Here is a 21959-nt window from a genome sequence, read left to right on the forward strand (position 1 = left end):
CTTTGGTCACTTGCAGCCACCAGCCAGGTACCTCCCCATTTGCACCCCAAGCATGCAGTGATGTCTCAGCAATGCATGGCCTGTCATGTCCTGTTGCCTCAATAATCAACAGCTCAGATGAACATTTTACCCTATCTTGGCACCTATGCTGTCAAAATTACTGTGAATGAGGGAGCCTGCCTCTCTGCTACTGCAGCTGTGAATATTAGCTACAGAGTAGCACTAAATCTTGTTTAAGCTACAGTCATTCCACCCAGTGATGAATGTCACTACCTGAATAATTTGGGTAATTTCCTGCAGCTCTAGTGTACTAGCAGAGAAATGAATGTTAATTTACTGCTAATTTAGTATACTAACCCTTAATTAGCAACGAGCAAGCTCTGAAATATTGGATTCTGAAAGCTCATCAAACTTTTACAAAAAAAAAAAAAAAAAATTAAAAAAAAATCACCCCTCCCCTGAACTCTTCGCTCTATCTGAGGTTATTAGCAAAATTCTATGGGAGTGCTGTTCATTACCTCTCACTAGGATATATGTAGCTGGGAACACCCCCATTTACCACTCTCACTGCGGAAGTCCATTAAGAAGATTCTTGCTCTTATGCAGCATATTCAGCTGTTGTACAGTATTACAGTGTGCAGGTATGCTGTAGCTTTAGTGACAGGCAGGATTAATGGCACAGATTATCCGTGACTGGTGGCTAAAAAGGTGAAAGAAAGGCTGAGTGCATCTAATGGGCTGGGTCACTGCTACAGGAAGCAGTACATGGCTATGTAAAAAAGCTGGATGTGACATGACTACATCATCTCCCACTTTCTTCCTTGGGCTGTTTTGCCCTTTCCAGTCAGGTCTAGCGTATCCTACTCAATAGCCCTATTGATTTTTTTTTTTATTATTTTTTTCTTTTCTGGTGTAATAACTTGCACAGTAAGGCACAACGCAGCCTGAACAGGGGTCTGTGTGACCTGAGTAGGGCATCACACACAGCCCTGCCTGTGAATGGAGAACGTGTGCAGTGGGCTGAGTGGTGATGGCAAGTGGTGAGGCAGGGGGAGAAGGGACACTAGGGAAATGGAAGACTGGAGAAAGGAAATCGAAGAAAGATGTGTGTGTCAGCTGAACTGCTGAAGCCAAACCAAGCACTAAGCTGGGCAATGGGCCAGCACATGGCTTATCCATGCCTCCGTGTCAGTATTAGAGTATTTTTGCAGAGAAAAGACCAAACTGTCAGGTGAAACTTCATGTTATCGGAGATGAAGTTAGGCAAAGCACCATAATGCTGGAGAGTTCTGCAAATTGTCCAGCAGCAATTTCCGCTGCTGTGCAGGATTATTGAGGTATCATCTGGCCCAATGGCTCAGTAATGAGTAGAAGAGCTTTCAGTGGTGAAGAAGGACTTTGAACACCTTTCCTGTCCCCATGAAAGATGGACCAGTCTCAGAGGGGAGAGTGGGTGGGAGCTGCTCACGGTGTGTGGTCATACCCTGACTGTGAGGACAGGTTACCCAGCACCCATCATTGCAACTTGATTTCCCACATCAGAAGAATGATGAACTTTCCTGTTTCGATCTATGCAGACTTGTCCTTCCTAAGTGCATGCTGAGTGTGGGCTTATTTCATGTTTCTGCCTGGGACCCCAGAATTTACCTAATATCTGCCAGTCCCCCTTATCCTACTTTTTCCCTTCTGCCTCTTAAGCTCCTTTCCTGGCCTCCTATCAGTCACCTGGTTGAGTGACAAGGACTCAATTGCTAGTGCTAGGGATTACCAAACATCCTCTGTAATACAGGCTTCACTGCACAGCTTCAGTCAAATCTTGCCGAAAGCTAATGCGATAGTCTTCTCCTGGAAATAACCAATGGCTGGACGTTCAGAGAAGTGCCCGTTGCAGATAAGCTACAGAGTGCCCAGGCTTGCTTGCTATGAATGTGGGTGGGTTGCAGATTGAAGCCTGCCCAGCTGTTCCAGGACTGTTGCAGCTCCAGATGGGCCAAAACCACCAAACTGCAGCGTTGCACAGCCTTGTCCTGCTGCTAGTGCCTGGACAGCCCCTGGCAGCACACAGCTCCCTTGCCCTGCATCCATATTGCCATGTTCCCAGTTCTTCCTGCTGTGCTGAGACCAACTCCAGCTTAGAGAGGTTACTCAAGAGAATTTCACAGTCAGACAAGTAGAAAAGAGCTGTGCTGAAAAAGGAGTCCTTTCTAAGGTGAGTGGAGCAGTGGGATGACAAACGGATTTAAAACATAGGTCATCTGTCTAGAGGCCACGTTGTTCTTCCCTTCTCTCCCTCTGTTCCCCACTCCCTCCACACTGTGTCTTTTGTCCCTCCTCAGGTCTCACCAAATTTCTCTGCAGTTGATGGAACTTCTGTTGTGTTGTCCAATATTTTCCTTCCTTATGTAAATGCCCCTATTCAGTGCCAGAGGACCCATTTCACACCAAACCTGGGACCAGTGCACGGAAGACTATCTTGCTCTCAATCCTGCATGGAAGTTCATGTTCATGGGCTGAGATGTGCAGGGATTTCTGCAAAATCTCCCTCTTCCCCACAGCAGCTCTTGCTGGTTTCCTTGTGGCTTTTCTAGCATGCCTGGCAGGGTAAGAAACCAGTTACCTGGCTTAAGCTGTAAGCATGGCAGGCAGGCTGCAGCACAGTTTTTCATTTGATTTTTCTGAGAAGTTCTCTGGTTTGGGGAGATCAGCATTGCTTCATTAACTGCTCTTCTGCTTCTGCCAGGAAGAGTGGGGAACTGTTGTATTTGCACATTAGAAAAAGCCGATGAAAAAATAGCTATGTGTGCTTTCCATTCAGCTTTCTCTTTGAGACTTTTTGAGGATTTGTTGAGCTCTTGTTCCATGGAATATAGTTTTCTCAAGGAAAACTTTGCCATTGCCAAATAAGCCATTCCATGAAACAGAAAGAGAAAAAAACGTTGCTAAGTGTGATCTTCTCCTGCCCTGCCCCTAGGCAGAAAGTGACTGCGAGGTTAATGTACAGGTGAGAGGCATATGTTCTCCACCCCCATTTTGTGGTGCTGACCATGTTGGAGAAGGGAACGACCATCTCTGTTATCCTCTTTCTGGAAGGGGCTGATTCTACCCAGCTATTCTTTACAAGGACTGAGCTGGGAGAACCCCTTACTCCCTCTTGTCTTGTTACACACATGCGAGAGCAGAATCTGACATCAAAATTAGCACTTAAAATCCATTATTTAAAGAAGTATGCACTTCCATATTTATGTGATGGGTGTTTTACTACTGGAGCACTTTAATAAGTCATACATATTATGCTATATTTATCTGCAGTGTCTTATTTAGACTCAAAAGGTAAGATTCACCTAACCTTGTGTAGCTGTGTTCATCTTAGTTTGGACACGTGCAGCTTCTAATACAGTCAGTGGAAGGAAACTGGCACTTTACAGGTGTCATTCACTGTCCACAAATAGATGTGAAATGAACCCTAAAAGCCTCTGTTTCTCCCCATTGATCACAAAGGATGTTTTGTGTGCCAGACCTCAATGGGTCAAGTCTGCAGTAAGGTGTGTACCATCCCACAGCTAAGGCTTCTGCAGAGCTCCGGGGAAGAAAGGGCCCTGATGAACACAGGAAGAGAAAACTTAAGTTCAAGATATGAAAACTTCTGTGTGTGTGCTTTCATAGTTACCATTTCATGTAACAGGTAACTTTAAGATCTGCGTTACTGCAGCCAGAGATCAGTAGTCAAGTTTACAGAGTGGGAATTGCTAACCCTGGAAACAGTGATTAAAGTAAGGCTTGGAGCACAGGTTGGATGATCTGTGGGATGGGGGAAAGCCTGATGTGATGTTGTGGTTGGAAGTTACAGAGCAGATAGTTGTATATATTAACATGACTCTCAGGAAGATGCTGCTGCCCTAGTATCTGGTACTGGGTGCGACTATGTCCTGAGCTTGGGAAGCATGCTAAGAACTGGACTAGCCTTAGAGGACCATGAGAAAGCTCAGGGCCTGTTTCATACCCACTTAATTGAGAAAGTCTGGAAGATCACAGCCCTGGTAATGAAAACTCAGTCACCATCTGTAAGTGCTTGTACAGGGAGCAAGGGCTTGCCAAATCGCCCTTCATCCTAGCAGAAGGGAAGGCCAGCGGTGGGTGGAGTATGGAACTGCACAAATCGGTGGTGGAAAGAAGCAGGGGTTTCAGTGGGAGCCGGCCCCTGGTACAGCACACCACAGTGATGCCGGCTTCTGCTTTGCTGCCAATTTTATGATCAGGATGGGATGTTTTTCTAACAGAGCTGCTGTAGTTCAAAGAGGGATTAATTCAGGGAAGTTTGTGCTGTGCAGTAGGTCAATATAGCTGATCACGACAGACTCTATGGGAAAGAAGACTGTGTCTCCATAAATCACAGCCGTGGTTTTGTCCAAATGGTTTGGAAGCAGGTTCTTGTTTACTAATCTGTAAAGTCTTTAAGCAGAAATTTAAATTTTCTTTCTGGAAGCTCTTTAAAATTGATTCCCACTGTAAACCCAGCTTCAGGAAATCCAGGACAATGCCAGTTAATTAATTAAGGCGATTAACAAGTAAACTGGTGCTTCCTTTTACTGTGGGCGAGCAGTTGGCATTTTAGCAAACTTTGCCTCATAGTAATAGTAATACTTCTTGGGGCTGTCACACTGTCCTCCCCCACCTCCGCCCTCTCCCAATTATAATTCTCTTCTTTTGATCTTGGAAATGTTTTTTATTTTTTTTTAATCTAAAATATGCTGCTTGGAGATGACATTTTATGAAATGTTCGTTTTAATTATGCAGGGATGGTTATCACTGCAGGGATGTTGGCACTGGCTTTCAATGCAAAATCCTTCTTTTCTGCTGATTATATCTAGGAAAGCTCCCTGAGCCTTAGGCACCTGAAAATTGTAATGCATCATTGTTCACTACTGTGAACGGCAGGGAACAGAAATTAAAGCAGAAGTGGGAGGGCAATGGTGGTGGCATCTAAATCAGCAGTATGTGAGGACAACGGGGAGGCTGGCATGCAGGTGTGCTGCTCCTGGCCCCCAGTGGGGGACTGTGACCGTGGCCGTGCCCTTTGTGGATGCTGAGGGACCAGGGTGATGGTAGTGCCCACCCAGGTTGGCCAGAGCCACGTGTCCTACCTCCTTTGTTAGCTGCTAAAAGCGATCGAGGAGAGGAATCATGAAGGTTTTACAGCTGAAGGAGCACGGACACCAGCCAGTGGACTAACCGCTAGAGCCCATGGCTGTTCATGGCGTGGGTCTTGTTGGCTGGCCAAGCCTTCAATCTCAGCTCTACCAAAGCCTCGGGGGGGGAACAGCGGGTCCCTGCACAGCTGTGGTGCACGTCCCTGCTCCCCCAGACCTGTGCGAGGATGGCAGGGCTCCATCCTATTTGGTGCTGGGACCAACCACACTGATACACCCCAGTAGAGATTTGCCTTGCTGGCAGCAGGTTGATAAAGACCAGAGCTGATGCCGGCTAATGGAGTTATTCTCTCAGGTCTAGCAATAGAGGTTCTCTGTTCAAAAGACCCACATATGACACTGGTGTTTGCTTTGGGCCAGGCTGCTCCCTCCTGCATATCCAATACTCCTTGAGGCTTTTATCTGTCTCACTGGGTCTGCCTGAACAATAAAGTGCTCCTTGATACAGGTAGGGGTGGTGTAATCTAAGGACACAGTAATAACACTCCTCAGCTTTAGTGCTTTCATGAGGAGACATGAAAAAGCTGTAACAAAAGAGGCTGGAGCTGTTTTTCATGTACTGTGCCCAGGGGCAGACACGCGGTGAGACCTGCCCTGGGGCAGAGGTAGGCAGCTGCAGCTTTCACCCGTCCCGCTGGATGCAGAACATGAACTGCAGTCACTCCTTGGCACGACTTTACAGCAACACTGTCGCAGCTTTCAGAGATTCCCCGCGTCTTCAAATGAACTTTCTTTGTGTCATTCCCTGGGTTTAAATTTGGCCCAGGGTACCTACATTAACATTTCTGCTTTTATGCCTACCTGTATGGGCTGTCTAATGAATCCCGCGGCCATAAGGCATTCTCGTTACACGTATTGCAATATGGTCTCGCAGTGAACTAAGGTTTGAACTTTATGCTGAACAAACATGTGACTAATGGCAGGTCCTTCCCTAAGGACCTTACATTAAGTAGATTCCTCTTCAGATTGTTAAAACTTCTGGTTTGCCGCTTAGGTGAAGATAGAGCTGAGTAAATTGTAGATATTTTGGATCAGTAGTAAAAGTGAAAAATTGGCTGGGTGGAATGAGCAGTCATAGTTCTGTGGCCAAAAAGAAATACTCTGTACTCTGAAAAAGTACTTAGTTTAGTTCTCTGTTCTTTAATTTTTAAAACTGTCCTGTCTTTTAAAAACCGAGCTTAATATTTAATTTCAAAATGGCATTTTAGAAAGCAATGGTGTTGACAGTTTGTTTCCTTTTCGGGGCTAGAGGAAAGGGAAGGGAGTGACAGAAACAACTCATTACAAGTCAATTTGGTCCTTTCATTTCTGCTTTTCAAGAAATTTCATATTCAGAAAAATTAATAGATCTCCACTGAAATAAGAACGTAAAATGAAGCTTGTCTGTCTGATGCCACCCAGCTGTTCTACTACCATGGAAAAGAAATAATGAATTTCGTTCATAAATGCAAAAAGTGAATGTAAGAGCTGGGTATAAGCCACTGCTGTTGCATTAGGCAACACAGGCAAACTCAGCTATTAACTGAGCTAAAACTGCACTAAAGAAAATGATCATTAGAAGATTAGCTGAGACTTTTTTATTATTAATGAAAACTAGTTCCAAGTGTTAAAAGACTCCAAACAACTTTAAAAAATGAAGCGTGTTATCACTTGGAGAAGAAAGCTTAGAAGTAGAAAGATCAACTTTAAAACTTTTTTGTCTTAACACAGAAGCACACTTTAAAGAAACAAAACCCCACTCAATTTCTTGTGCGATAGGATGTTTTGTCTAATTTGATATATTCAAAGAGTGGGAGGGAGGCGGGTAGTGAAGAAGCTGCATGTGGACCTGAAAGAAACGGATGCGGAGAAGCAGGAGGCAAGAAGCTCGCAGGGCTGCTGCAGGCTGGCAGCTGCCCCTGGGCAGAGCGCGGTGCTGTGCCGTGGCACGCAGCCATGCCCCATCCCGGCTCCCACCCGGCCGTCCCCTGTCCTGGCGGCTCCCCGGTGCCTTGCCCTTCGCACTGCTGTACCAGCTGGCCTTGCAGAAGAAATAGCTTTGCAAAAAGGTCCAGTACGGTAGAGTGCGGCTCCCCAGGTCTGAGCGTGAAGGGCAGGGGGAGAGGATGCCTCTGGCCTGAGCGGAGGATTATCGGATTCTTTTGTGCTTTCAGGGCAGCATAAGGGGCTTGCGTGGGAGGAAGAGCTGTTGCAGTTGAGGGCCTCGTCCCGAAGCCTGCTGCAGTCGGTGGGAGTCTGCAGAAGAAGAGGGTAGCTGCCCAACAGCCCTTTCTGCACGCAGTGTGCCCTTTCCTGCAGCTCCACAGCTCATACGCCTCTGGTTTGTTATAAAATTGAAAAGAACTATTAGCTAACTACCTAGAAAACTAATTAACCTATTGTAGCACAAATCCTGGCTTTACTGTTAATCTCATTCAAGGAGTCCTTCTGTCCTGGTTTGTCCCGGAGCTTAACACAGGGAGTAGCATGAGCTGGAAGTGTTCAGCACCTTTGAAAAAGAGACCACATGCAGGTAGCCTGCGTTAAAGGATGCTGGAAAATAATTCCCTGGCACATTAGCTCATGGATGTGTATGTTGGCAGAGATCAAGTCAGCGATTCATGCTGAGCATCTGAGGTCACAACAAAACCCAAGTTCTGTAAAATAATGCTGGCTTTTTTTAATCCATATTTATTTCCTGCTTTCAGGCACTTTCGTAGGTATTGATCTGATCAATGTGAGTAACTTTTTTGAGAAACAGGCTTCTTAAAATGCCTTAAAAGCTTCATTATTAGGATAATGGAACCAAAGTTAAAAACAAATCAAACAATGCACGTGTAAAAGGTTTCCCCCAGACAGCTTGAAAATAAATTGAAAACAAATTCAATTAAAATAACAATCAACCTTTTTGTTCCTTCAGTGGTATGATTTCTCTGAGGCAGGTACACGATGATAAGAGATTTCTTTGAAATGCTTGGGATAGCACACCCATAGGCAGAGCTATGACAGATCAAAGCAGTATTTTTCCTAAAGAACAGCCTGTTACTATTAAGTTTCTACTTTAAGGTCTGAAATGTGTCTTTTTTTTTTTTTCTTTTCTTTCTTTCTTTTTTTTTTTTTCAATCCCAGATGCTTTTGCAGCTGTTACTGTTCTTTCCTCATGCCGTTTACCCCACTAAGCCAGGCCCTAGATCTTGACCCAAAGGAAACATCTTATTAAAATTTCTTTTTACACGTAGCATTGCTCTCTCCCTCTTCTATATAACCGGTAGTTTTCTATTTCTCTGCTTACTCTGATACCTTTATGCCTGAAATTTCTTTATGCCATTAATCTTTTACACCCCCAGCTTGGAGCAGCGTGGGGAAGCGGCGCGGTCAGAGGCCAGTCTGCGCAACAGGGGCTGGTCCTGCCTGGCCAAGGAGCGGTGTGCCAGAAGCACTGGGGCACTGAAACAAGCTGCCAGCTCCCTTCGTGGTCCCCTTGAGGATGTTTTGCTGTTATGAATAGAATTACAGATGGGTTGAGGATTTACTTCTCCGTTGTTTGGTATCATGCTGGTGGCCCTACATCTGCAGCATTGTGTGCAAAGGTAAAAGTAATGAAGGCAGCTACTGATGAGCTGTTGTTTGCAAATGATTGTGCTGTATCGGCTCATAGTGGTAAGGACATCCAGTTACTTAATGAGTGTTTTGTATATGCTACAAAGCACCTCAGCCTTGCAGCCACTCTGAAAAAGACACATTTTCTGCTTTAACCAAGATCTGGTACTGCAAGAACAATCCTTGTATTTATCCATTGATTAGGTGCCTCTCAGGGTTGCCTGTGCAGTGTGCTCTTGTGAAATAGGAGCCTCTCAGCCCGGCTAGTGATGCTTTGGGTAAATTACAGTGCTATCTACGTAGAGCACATGATGTTGTTTGCAGGAGAAACTGGCTGGTTTTGTTCACGCTTTTTGTTGCAAATTTGCTCGATGGCTACTCTTGTCTGCCAAAGTACCTTTTAGTCTTGCAGAAGTTGATGGGCTTTCTGTTTTGAAGATCCACTAAAATGAGGTATGAAATACTCCCCTGTCATCTAGCATGTGTCAGGACGTCGTGTTCCCAGGCCTGTAACTGGAATTGGTTTGGATGGGTACTGTGCATGAGGTGAGTATTCGGTTCCCTGTATTGTCAATGCCCTGGTAGGTAAGTAAGGACCTATTACACCCTTTTAGCAGAAGCAAACAGAGGATTAGAGGGCTCAAGGCCCGTATCTTCATCCCCTTGCTCGTGTAGAATGATAGCATGCTCCAAGTGTACCATGTCAGACGTGGCTAGGAAGGTGCTATTTGGGACAGTCTTAGGTGCGAAGGCAGAGCTCTGGTAGCTTCATGAAAGCTAGGCAAGAAGCTGGTGTTGCAGTACTGATTTCAGCATGCATTTTTTTCTTCTTCAGGAATGGTGTTTCACGTGGTGGTTCTGTGTAGTGGCTGGGTTTGGAGCTACTTCTTGTTTGGTTTGAAACGGTGGTGTTGCCTAAGTGCGGTTGTGGTCAAAGGAAGAGTTTGTCTTGTTCTGAATGCAAAGTGTGTTCCTTGTCATTCCAGGCACTGTCACTTCCACAATCACAGATTGTCTTTTGAGTCATCAGAATTGATTTTCATGCCCCACTAATTACTGCCATGTCTGTTCCTTGGAAACCATGGGCAGTAAAGGCATAGTTCATGGGCATTGAACTAGTATAGTTTATTCTGAGATGAGTTAATATCTGGAAGGATATTTGATGTTAAACTGCTGGAGAGGTCTCTCAAGGTTTCTTTCTGCTTTGGAAAACAGTACGCTTACAGTTACCGTTCTGCAACTTTTCTGTTTGATTTTCTGTTCACTACATGATCCAGTCAAACTGCAAATCAGCTGGCTTCATTTGCATTTTATACAAGCTCTGGGTTTTACTGGTTTTATTAAGGATTCCCAATAAAATGGTATTTTTAAGATAATTTTGAAGATGTTTCCTTTCCGTCAACTATTGTCAACTGGCCTTCCAGAATAAAAATAGGAATTTGGGCTGGTGATGGATTTAGAGCTGTGCATGGATACATCGAAGAAGAGCCAGAATATGACACTGGCAGGGGTGAAAGAGGTCAGTGTGCTGCATTCTTCTGTAAAAGCAGCCACATCTGCAGGATATTCTAAGCTGGGAGTACATGGTTACCAGAACAAGTTCTGGTAATAGGAAGATCTTGGGAATTAAACTGGTTGTACTGGATAAGAATCCAATGAGGATATCGCGTGGGTTAGATATGTGGTGTTAACATCTGTTTCACAGCAGCAAGGCAAAGGGAAACAAGACAATTCTTGGGTTTATTTCTCCTTCAAGCAAATATGATTTTTAGTAAGGCTTTATTTACAAGCTTTCTGGAACATTGTGCTACTTTCAGCAATTACTAGGCCTTGCTTTTTGAACATGCAGAACACAAGTTTATATGAAATCGATGGGAGCTACAGGTTTTGAGCACCTGTGATTAAGAGATAAAACCAAGGCAAGCCAGCTCTTAACAAGCTCTTCTTGCTGGATAACCCAAATCTTTGGACAAGTTTGAAAGCTGAACCTGAATCTAAATTTTACAAATAACCTTTACTTTTTCAAGTGGCTGAACCAATGTTCCAGGTCCTGCAAGCACTGGCTTTGAATATTATAGCTTGACCCCATCTATGATGATATAAAAGAATCAGTTTATCTCTCTACAGAGTGTAGTCATTCCTGGGTAAAATGGATGGAAGCTCTTTTTAGCAGCATAAAATACAATTTTAGGTAGGAGAGCAAATGATTTTACAGCCTACTCTGAAAGTAATTAACAGAAACAGGGTGTAAACACTGGCTTCTATGCTCTCTGAAGTAAACAAAATGAGAATTTATGCTATTGACCTTGTTAAGTAACTAACATTTTTCCTCCTCTGCAATAGCTTTTGCTTTCTCCCACAGTTCAAACCCCCCTGAGCCTGAGGCCGAGTGCTACACCGAAATGTTCAATCCCGCATTTGAATAAGCTGAATAAATCCAGCCATACTGCTAAACATATGGTAAGTAATAGCATCATTAACAATAGCATAGTGCACGTTTGACAACTGAAGGGATTTGGCTGCTTTGTGCCAGGGGAGCGACAGCAGAGGAGCAGTCCTGGCTGCTCCTGCCAGGCTGGCCTGTCTTTCACCCTTCCTTCGCCCCTGCCTTGACCTTCTTGAAAATTTGAAAGGCTGCCTATCTTTCTACCTGTGACTTGGGCTCCTATCTTATGCTGTCAACTCCGGGGCTATGTAACACCATCTATGCGAGACTGTTTCAACTTTAAAGGCTGCTCTTTCTTCTGCTTGGGGCAACTGCACGGGTGGGCATGAGAGCGTAGAGAGGAACGAGTGCCCTTGGCATCTGGTTAGGGCGATTGCTCTGGGGTATGCCTGTGTCCTGAGTGTGTCCTTCCATGGCTGAGCACTTCTTGTGGCATTTAAAGCAGGCTGTGTGACACACTTGGGATGTCTACGACGTCCCAGCTACTGCAGCATGGTCAGGAGCACAGAGAGCTGGCACACTGTGTGTTTGCCGCTCCGAAACTAAGAGACCAGCAGACTGGGGCACGTGGAGTTAGTTGGGGGAGTGATGTATGTAATTTTGAACTTGTTCAGAGGAAAGCACATCACTTGCTTTCTGTACCCTACTCTCCCTGACCTATCCTGAAGACACAGAGGCCGTTGTTGCAGTCCAGCCCCAGAGGACGTGCGCAAGATCCTGCCCCTCCTCGGCCAGAAGTGCTCCTGGTGCCACGCTGCTGCAGGATGCGGCCACACTCAAGGGTCCTTAGGGTGCCTTGGCCCACAGCACCTCGTTCCTCAGATGCCAGCATGGGTTGGCAGCCACTCTTTGGTTGGCTTCTTGCTGCTCCTGCTGCAGTCATTGGCAGTGCCTCGTAACCCCAGTCCCCTGCCTTGCCTGCTGTCCTTCTTTCCTGCCCTGCACCATCTTTGCTTCCCCTCCAAGCTGTCCTTGACTTGCTGTCTCTCCTTTCCCCCTCTCTCCTTACCAGATTTGAAATCTATAAACCCAGCAAACCCAGCCCCGGCCCATCTCAGAGCTGGAAACACCAGGAGTTATCCCAGTTCTCCCAGAAAGACCAGACCTTTGCCTTCTGCACCTCAAAGGGCAGTAAACATGAGCAAATCTCACTCCCTGTCACCCTGGGGCCTCAGCAGCAGGATGCCTCGTGCACTCTGATTTGTTTCAGAAATGGATTTATTTTGCATGTCCCTGTTGTTGCTGGTCTGGTGCCTCATGAAAACACCCACAGCCAAATGAAACTTTTCCCATTTTGATAGCTAGCTTTGCAAATTCTTTTAGACTCTTACCCACGGAAACAGCAGATGGCTTCTGACCAAAAAGTCACTCCATCAATATAATGCTTAATGCTAGGGGATAAGTATTAAGACTGCTGCTTTACTATGCATCCTGGATACATAAAAACAGTTCACTTCATCATCTCTGAGCTCCCTTTGCTTGCCACCTGTTATTCTCCTCCTGTGGATCAGCGAGCTCCCAGATAATCTCTGTTTCTGCGGCAGTGTGACGGGCAGTGCTCATGCTGCTCACCTGCAGCCTGAGCTGGCTGAAGGTGAGCAGCAGAGGCTTCTGCAAATGCTTCCATCTGCAAGAGGTTCTTCTCAACAATTTCTCTGGCAATATTCATATCCAAAACTTCTGGGTTTAAAACCATTCATGAGTGTTACAAATAGGTCACCAGGTCATACTGTCCCTCCATTTAAATATTGTTCTCAACCTCTGCTAGCTGCTGGGTTAATTAAAACACCTCCATAAATGAATTTCTTTTGTTTCTTTATTTTCAGCAGGAACATTTTTTACATTAATGAACATTGCCCTGCAGGATTTGCAATCCAGATGTTACCGCTTTATGTTAATGAAAAAGGACCCTGAAGTAAATTGACTATAAGGTGATGATATGTTAAAAAGTAAAAACAAGTCAGGAAGTCGGTTCCTATATTTTGCACTGGCTGAGCTCTTAGAGGTGCAGGAAGAGAATAAAGCATAATGAAAAGAGAAGTTAAATGCAAATGTTTAAATTTTTTTTTTTACTTGAATTATTGAATATGCTTTGAATAATAATCAAGACAAGGACTTTTTCTTTTTTTAAAATAAGGGATTTTAACAGGTTGTTTCAATTCAAAGCCATGTTACGTTGCTGGAGAAAGACACCATTTTATTCATCTAACTCACACTTGTTTTTAAAGGAGTGTGAGTGTATAGGGGGCAGGGAGATATACTACCAGCCCGCGTCGGAAAGACCAAGCGCTCAAAGATGTGTTTGGCTGTGCCTCAGGTTTTGACTATGCAATCTACTGTGTATATATATATGAGAAGCTAGAAAAGAGAGCAGTTAGTGGAAGAAAGTCACTAGCAATAGCTGAGAACTATCAGTGCTGTGGGCTGAAAATAAGAAAAAGATTTATCTGCAAACAAGCAACAATGCTTTAACCAAAGGGGACAGTTGGAAAATGGGTTGTTGCAGAGGGGTTCTGATTTTCAGCAAGTGAGGGAACCTGTAATGCGTTATTGTACCTCAGAGCGTCAGCACAGGTGTGCACACTTGCACGGAGCATCAGGTAGGAGTTGTGAATGATAATGTGTGTAAGGGATGTTTGTGTGCAGTCGCTTCTATTTGTGAAGCCGTGGTTTGCATCCCAACGCTTGCCAGAAGGACAGCGCGTGTTTTAGGAAGACACACAACGTGCACTCCCTGCCTTTGACTTTGGCTGACTTGCCAGATATAATGCCCTAGTGCCAGGCGTCAATACGCCTCGAATTTATCGCTCACGCTGAATATTATGACTTCAGCCCTCACCCTTCCCTTGTCCCTTGTGCGGGAGCCCAGCAGATGGAGCAGTGTTCCTGTTCAAGAGGGCTGCTAGCAGGCGGGGAGGTTTTTCATTGCCTTGGGAGCGGGGCCGGATCCAGAGCAGCACTATGAAAGTCAATAGAGTTAAGCCGATCGGCCCCCTGTGCGTCTATAAAATACAGAATAAAAGGTTCGGTATAAAAAATATATGTGAGATTCCCGGTTTCAGGGAGGGCGGTGTTCTGTAATATATATATAAGATTAACTGAACAGCTTATGTAGAAATATATCAGCTTTTCCAAACTTTATATGCTCTACAGTAGATTGTTTTTATCTGAGCTCTAATTTACAGTTAAAACTCAGACAAGGGCATAACAGAATAATCCTTTTGTTCACATTGCTATTTTATGATAACGATATACTTTATTATTTTTAATAAAACACTAGTAGCTGCTGTTAGCAGTATTCCCACAGCAGCAGCTGTGAGCGGTGGCACAAACAAGAACAGAGAACCCTTCTCCATCTCTTTTTTTTCCTTAATAAATAATTGAAGGAGAAAATGAGAAAAATATGGTGTAGGATCCAAACAATAAACAAAAACCAGGGTCAGAAAGCAGGGCGCATGCTTTCTTCTCCTTTAAACCTAACTACCCGTATTTCTTTTTTCTTGCTGTGACAGAGAAATGTACTCAACTCTTTTTGTAGTGAATTGTACCTTGGAAAAACATTTTTATATATGGCAGTGCTGAGTGGAGTAACATGTTTAATGGCACATTTTCATCTATGTTACAGCAGTGGAGCTGAGACAGCTCTGCTGCTGTGCGAAGCACAGCCCTGCTCCAAGTTACTCATGGCTGTGCCTGCCCTTAACTACCTGCTGCTCATCTGGAACATTTACTGCACCCAGGTAAGTTTGCAATAAAAGAGGTCAGCATTTGACCTCTGCAAGCTAATGAGAATTTAGCCCTTCATGGGTTTCCTTGTGTCTTTCAACTTCACTAATGGGGCAATAGCATCATCTTCCAGCCACCTCTAGACATTGTGCATTGCTGGTGTCTGTGCATCTCTGCTTACTTCCCAAACTTCCTTGCTGCAGTGTATGTCCTTCGGACATCTTCTCGTTTTCCCCTCTGAGACTGCACTGCTGTGACCTCCCTGTACAGCATCCTGCTGTCCATTTTGTCTGTCACTGTGTCCAAGACACCTGGTTTTCAATGATAACACTGCATTCAAAAGCATTAGAAGTTTTTAATTGCAAAGCAGACCTAACAGGAACGTAAATAGCTTCCTCTGAATACAGGTATTTTACATTAGCGAGACATGTCCATCTTGCAGGCCTCCCTCCATTTCAAGAGGGCTAACTTTGGCTTCTGTTCACCCATCCTACCTGGTTGCACAAGGTAAGCAGCAGAAGTGAGCTTTGGGTTGCTGTGTTAACCATTCCATATGTATTCCATTCACCTGGGGTCTATATTTCTAGTTTTGTGCCTGTAGCAGGAAAAAACAGTGGCTACTATCACATCATTTTAGCTCCATTTAAAAACTAATGGGAACTGCTACAAAGTTTTAGCTAACAAATAGTTTTAAACTTCAGCTTGACCTCCTTAGCCAAGAAAAACAAAAGCCAAGAAGGGATTAGTTTGCTTCCTATGAGCACATCAAGGGGAAAAAGCCCAAGCGGGTGGGGAAGAGCTGTTTCAGCTGAGGATAATGCTAGCAGGAGAACAAAGGGGGCTAGATTTGTCACGAATTAATTTAGGATGCTGGAAGCTTCCTCCTACCTGGTCACGGCAATTCTGGGACAATGGCTCAGTAGGAGCAGTCAGGCAAAAAAACAGGGCTGGCTTTTCAAAGGAGCATCCTCAGGGTATGAAAGGGATTACGGGGGGTGAGTCCTGCAGGAGCCTGGACTTAGTGCGTGGGGAGCCCTTCTCTGTCCACTGCTACTTCCTGTGTTAAAACCATTTAATGCTCTAGTTGGTATTACTCCGAGTTATGGAAAGAAGCATTTCTTGTGGTTGCAGTTCTTGGGAAGAGCTACCACTGAGCTGGAGGAGTAACCAGCAACTCCCAGGCTCTCTGCCTCTCTGCTGTTTCATAGCTCTTGGGAGCTTGGTTGAGCTCATGCCTGTGCTGCTTCTGGCTCAACCCGCTGCCTGCTCTGAACCCTTTTTCATCTTTCCATCAGCCCTATGTCCTGACTCTGAAAGCCACTCTGTCCCAGCCTCCTTCTCTGGAAACCTTACCCCATGTCCTTCTCCTTCCCCAGCCCCTTAGCTTCATCTGCACCCTCAGCTGCCATTCATCTTCCCCGTGAGCAATGATCTGTATCTGTCACCTTCAGGTATCTCATTTGGACCCAGTGCTCCATTCTGTACTACCTGCTCCTCTTTGGAGTTTCACCTGAGTCCGAACACACACCACACACCTGGAGTGAATAGGGTTGCCTTCCTCCTCCTGTGCTCTGTGCCCCAGTCTCTGCATCGCCTTTCTCAGTGCTAGAACATCTTACACCTGCTCTCAGTAGGATTTGGGGAGGCTAGAACCAAATTTCCAAATGTGGCTAGTGGACTGTAACATTGTGACATGGGGGACACGTGGGCCAATGTTGATGACACTTGCTCAGGACTGCTTTTGTGTCTTGCTGAGTGCAGCTGTAGCACTCAATTTTATTATTAAGTGCTCCGGTTAAAGTTGGGTGCAGGGAAGAAACTTAAATTAGTGGAATGCTGGGTGTGATGGATGTATTTTCTGGGAGAGATGATCCAATTAGAGTATCAGTTGTTTCTCTGAGGATCTGTCTAGGATGTTTTATCAACTTTGTCAAGAGGTGGAAGCCATGAGAACAGATGAGGCTTTGTTCAGAGGCAGTTCTCTGTGGTCTGCTGTTGGGTTGGAGTTTGGTGCTTAGATGAAAGTGACACTTCTCAGTGATTTCCCATGACTCTTGTGCTGCGCATGGCTCACTGCAGAGCACGGCTGTTGTGCCCATGAGGATGAACGCGTCTGAGAGCCTGTGGGTCCGCAGTACTCTGGGACAGATCCTCACCAGCCCGTGGAGCAGTGGTACCACTAGCCCAGTGGTGCCAGGGGAAATGCGGGCTGTTACACTTTAAGTCAGGCGCTACAGCAATTCAGCATGCACCGCGGCAACGTATTCCAGCTTTGTACTGCTAGAATGGGGGTCCAATCTATCTGATCCATCTGCTGTCAAATTAATGTCCAAAGCTGGCTTTTGGATTCAGGTCTTTCACAAGGAGCAGCCTGAGTGACAGCTAGGGGAAAGAATAGAGAGATGTGAATTTCCTGCACTATAACTCTTGAAGACTAAAATAGTTGGTATTCATAGTTCAGCTCGGCTTTGGCAGGGTGCTCTGAAGTCATAAGTTACACAAAGGAGAAACCACGTGTGCTCAGATACACTAGATCTTTTTTTATTGTTATTGTACTAACTCTTCATTTCTAAGTAGCTACATGCCAGATGCGTGCCATTTCCTATCCCACCTTACAGCAGAATTTTAAATTATGAAAACACTTTTTGTCTGAACTTTGCCAAAAGGACATCTAAAGCTCTGTGAGCATTGCTAATCTCCCAGAGACATAGTCAATAAACTTCTGGCACTTTGCAAGTACCACAAGATAATATTTTACTTGATTATGAAGTTTGTGCACTTCGCATTAGTAGTACTAATACCTCAGAGGAACAAAAGAACATTTTTAGCATTTCATTTACATAATGGCTGAAGTGAGAATTTGTTCCTTGTTGAATAGGTACCCTGGGGGTCCTTTGATTTGCTGTAGAGCTCTGTGTAGCATGAAAATAGCACGGGAGTTAGTAGCACCAGTGGAGCTTGGGTACTTTCTGGCTTGTCAGTGTCTTGCTACTCAAACCCCATTAACTTGCCACCTGCAGATTAGGTAGCTTTGTGCATTTGCTTATAGTGATGCTGATTAGCCAACCATTAACGCAGTGAGAAACCCATAATTTCAAGCCAAGTTCAAAGGAGGGCTGTGGACAACAGTGCATTTGGGAGAAGGGTGCTGTGAGCCCTGGTGCATCCTGCCTTTTCCCCAGGGACAGCTGCTGTGACTTACCTGTGCAAGCCCTGTGTTCCCGTGGGGAGGCACTGTGTGTGGATCATGGCCCAGGCTCCCGCTGTTCTCTGTGTTGTGCATGACCACACTGAAGCATCCTGAGCCAATGACTTGGGTGGGCAGTGAGCAGGTGAAAACAAGTCTGACCCTGTCTTAGAGGAGATTGAGGACCAGGGAGGGAGTTTCTGCATCATGCAAGGCAGCACAGCAAGCAAGCGAACCCTGGAGCTAGAAGCCATTTAGCACAGCAGCTGTCAGTGCGACATCCCAGTGAGGTTGATGCCGATGGCCTGGGCACATTCCTCAGCTATCACGTACCTGCTGGGTTTGTCCAGTATGGCAGAGAGAGCTTTTGTTGGAGATGTGAATCTCAAAACATCGTCTTCTATTGCTTGGTGCAATAAGCTAATCTCAAACCCATCCTTACCCTACAACGTGCATTGACAACTACTTCCAGCATGGAAACAGTGGGCCCAATTTGTTAACCCTTGTGCAAAAAAATTTCCAAAAATTTATTCAAGAACTTTTGCTACATAAAGGAATGCAATGTCTGAATCATTATTTTTTAGTATTTCACTTACAGTTTGACACTTGCAAGCCTAAAGAGGGAGGAACGTGTTGTGGTGACGTAAAGGGAAAGTAATGAAAATTAAGTAGATACATACATTTAAAAAGAGTAAGTTAAACTGCATTTAACCTAAGTGTAAACAATCATTCAGAATTAGCGAAGTCTTCATTTGCTATAATTTGCTTTGAAAGTGGATTAAGGTAAATTGAATTAAGGCCTCTAATTCTAAATAGAAGCATCTACATAGTGATGCAATTAAACTAATCTGTTCTGAGAGTTAATTTGAATAATGTATCCAGACCCATGAAAAGGGCTATTGGGCAGCTGGTTAGTTTGAAGAATCCTGTTCGCTCTTAAGATGGGCACTGGAAAGTATTAACTTATTTCAGAGATCCATGAAAATGTCATTGGAGCAGGTTGCCCCTGTCCTGAGCCATGCAAGGGCTGTCAGACACTGTCTGCAAAGCCTTTCCAAGCAACTTGTACTCCTCAGGCTGTAGGTCCTCTGATGCAGCTTTCTGAGCGGCTTGGCTCAGTGTTCCTTTCCTCGATGAGGAGTAATACGGCAGTGGCTGTTAGTTCATGGGACTGTAACTTGAAAAGCAGATAGAAACTCAGAGAAGATGGTTGGTAAGAGTTATTTAAAAAATCCACCAAAATTTTAATGAATGAAAACGTAAGGTGATTATCGTTAAGCCTTGCTGGTTCCAGAGCACAGGGTAAATGTTTGCCTTTTTTAGCTAAAACTTTCTATGTATTCCAGCCTAAGAAGGAACATACAGGTGCAGTGTCTATACTGCTATAGACTGATATATTCTTTTGTTTCCCCCCGAAAGACTACACTTGTCTTAATTTCCTCTCAATTACACTCAGGCATTAACTAATACTGACTAACTACGGCCCAAAATAATTATTGCTATCTGTTCCCTTTGTAAATATAACTCCAGCACTGAGCTAGAAGAATAATGGCATATTTACAGAAGGCAGCTAATTAAATTGAGCTTCAATTGCTTTCAGTTTGCCAGAAGGAGCCATTTTCACAGCAAAAAATGTGTGCAAGCCTGCATGCTTACCAGGAACAACTTGGTATAACATAATTCAGAGTTCCCAAGACAAAAATTCAGTTCAAGACAAATTTACACTGGCAATAAAAATCTCATTAAGGAAGATATGAAGATCTGTCTACTACACCACGACAGTTAAAAGAGGTTATCATTTTTTCAGTTTATTTAAGGAACAGTATATATTTCATTGTTCCAGAGCAGCTGTAATTGCAAGTGTCTTTCAAACACTGCTTGCAGTAGTGCATTTGTCTTATGACTGTAACTTCAGAACCAGCCTGTTGATGCATCTTCGTTTAGGACAGGAGAAGACGCTGGAGTTTCAAAACTCTTCAATGCTTAGTTCGGTTTTTCCCTATTTTTTCAACCCTGGCTCCTGCACTTTGGAAAGTTTCTCCCCCCCCTATTATTCAGCCACCTGCAAAGATTTCCTGTGGTCACAATTTGTCTCCAAATGTTTGCATCCTCTTTTGTTCCTTTGAGATGTTTAGCTAAAACCATTCATGATAATTGCAGAGCAGCAGTCCTTTGACAAATCAAAGTTTGAAAGAACCATTCTTGTTGAAGCCTGTTGTTACCAGTCCCCAGGGCCTTTTCTGTTTTGCAAAAACAAAAACAAGGGGATTGTTTCAGAGTTGTTTCTTTCCTCCATAACAAAGAATGTGTCTTTCTTGTCCCAGTGTTCAGACAGAGAAGCCTGGCGCTCTGATTGTTATTTACAGTCCTCCTTGCAATAGTTCACTGAGTTGCTGGATGGAAAGCTGATTTTCTTCTCCTGTCCGTATATCATTCCTGAATTTGTTTTTATCTGTTGGAAGTAACAATTTGGCAGACATCAGCACTTTTCCCATGTTTAATTAATTCCTTTAATTTTGTGGTAAATGAGAATAATGGGGCTTAATTTTGCTATTTATGTAAAATTGATTGGTAATTATGGAGATCGCAGGAGATTTGGCTTTACAAACCAAAATTAAGTGACCTCTCCATGAGGATGAGTTGGCACATCTCCTTCACTTGTTGTGTGAAAGTGGAGATAGCACGGAAGCAGATGTTGCTAAGCTACGTTTAGGTTACAGGAAGACGAAATGTGGAAATTTGTCATTTAAAAAATATATTACATGAATGGAAGCTAGTACTAAGGGTGAAACGCAACATGAGGTACAAAGACTGTTCCTTTTCTGATACGATGCCGCTTTCCTTTATTTAATAGAAGATGTGGCACTATCATGCCTCAGAGGGCTGAGGAGCATGGGGGAAGTCGGATAAATGGATTGTAAGGAGTGCCTGAGCTTGAAGCTGGGGCTGAGGATGCCTGGCTTCAGTTTCTGTTTCTGCCACAGAAGACTTTTGTGCACTTTAGCAAGTTCCCCATTGTTTTTTCCTGCTGTACCATTGGGTTTATAATACTTCTGGTCTACTTTGGCTAGTTTGAGTGCCGATGCTTTGTGGAAGGCTTTATGATGAAAAGGGCATAACAGAGGCACATCTGGCTCCTCTTGGAGACCTCTGTGTGCTGCTGAAACAGAGATGGTAACTAACACCACAAGACGTGCACCAGCATCTGGTGGCTCATGGCTGTCTCTAGTGATCCAGGACCTGGTGGGACAGAGATGCTGTAGGTGAGCTCTCCCCATCCTGGCTCTGCTGGTGAGTTGGCTTTGAAGAAATCTGGACTTCAGTTTGCGCACTGAGCAAACATGAGCTGAACTGCACCTTCCTCTCGGAGTGGCTTTGCTGGCACTGCTGTGAGTTTGCAGTGCTGGCTCAGCCTCCCTTGGCTGATGCTGTTGCAAGTCCAGCGCAGATGCCAACCCTCCCTGCAGCCTGTCGGTTGGGGGCTTTCGGTTGGGCCAAGGCTCTGAGATGAGACACAGTGGGCTGGACCCAGCAAGAGAGAGGAGCTTTTGTTAGCCTCTGTCCGAAGCGCCACGTGTGTTTGCAGGGAGTGGGACAATCTACACGGGCTTCTTTGAATGTAGCCTCAAAATCTAATTTCAAAGGCAACCACTTCCAAATTTCCAACTGTCTTTTAGTCTCAGTGTTGAAAGCCCCTTGCGTTCCCCCAGTGGCAATGCTCAGCAGCCCTTGAAATTATTTCCAGCATGTATTTTAAGTTTCAAAAGAAGGAAGCATGGGAAAAACAACAATCTAGATTCTCCTCAGTGATGCT

At 44.6% G+C, this 21959-nt stretch overlaps 1 long non-coding RNA gene across 6 annotated transcripts in view; it reads left to right on the forward strand.

Annotated features, from left to right (window-relative positions):
• The first annotated feature begins 646 nt into the window (after window positions 1-646).
• LOC128137227 (uncharacterized) overlaps window positions 647-21959 on the forward strand; it is a 31967-nt gene continuing 10654 nt past the window's right edge. For 5 of the 6 annotated variants that reach the window (XR_008233612.1, XR_008233613.1, XR_008233615.1 and 2 more), the window contains exons 1-4: window positions 647-2209; window positions 11149-11246; window positions 13059-13163; window positions 15401-15465. This is a non-coding gene — a long non-coding RNA (uncharacterized LOC128137227). Of the gene's footprint in view, window positions 2210-7938; window positions 8777-11148; window positions 11247-13058; window positions 13164-15400; window positions 15466-21959 lie in introns of those variants that run through there. The other variant, XR_008233616.1, reaches the window with a different exon arrangement.

This window comes from Harpia harpyja, chromosome Z, assembly GCF_026419915.1.
Source record: "Harpia harpyja isolate bHarHar1 chromosome Z, bHarHar1 primary haplotype, whole genome shotgun sequence".
In the NCBI taxonomy this organism is placed as follows: Eukaryota; Metazoa; Chordata; class Aves; order Accipitriformes; family Accipitridae; genus Harpia; species Harpia harpyja.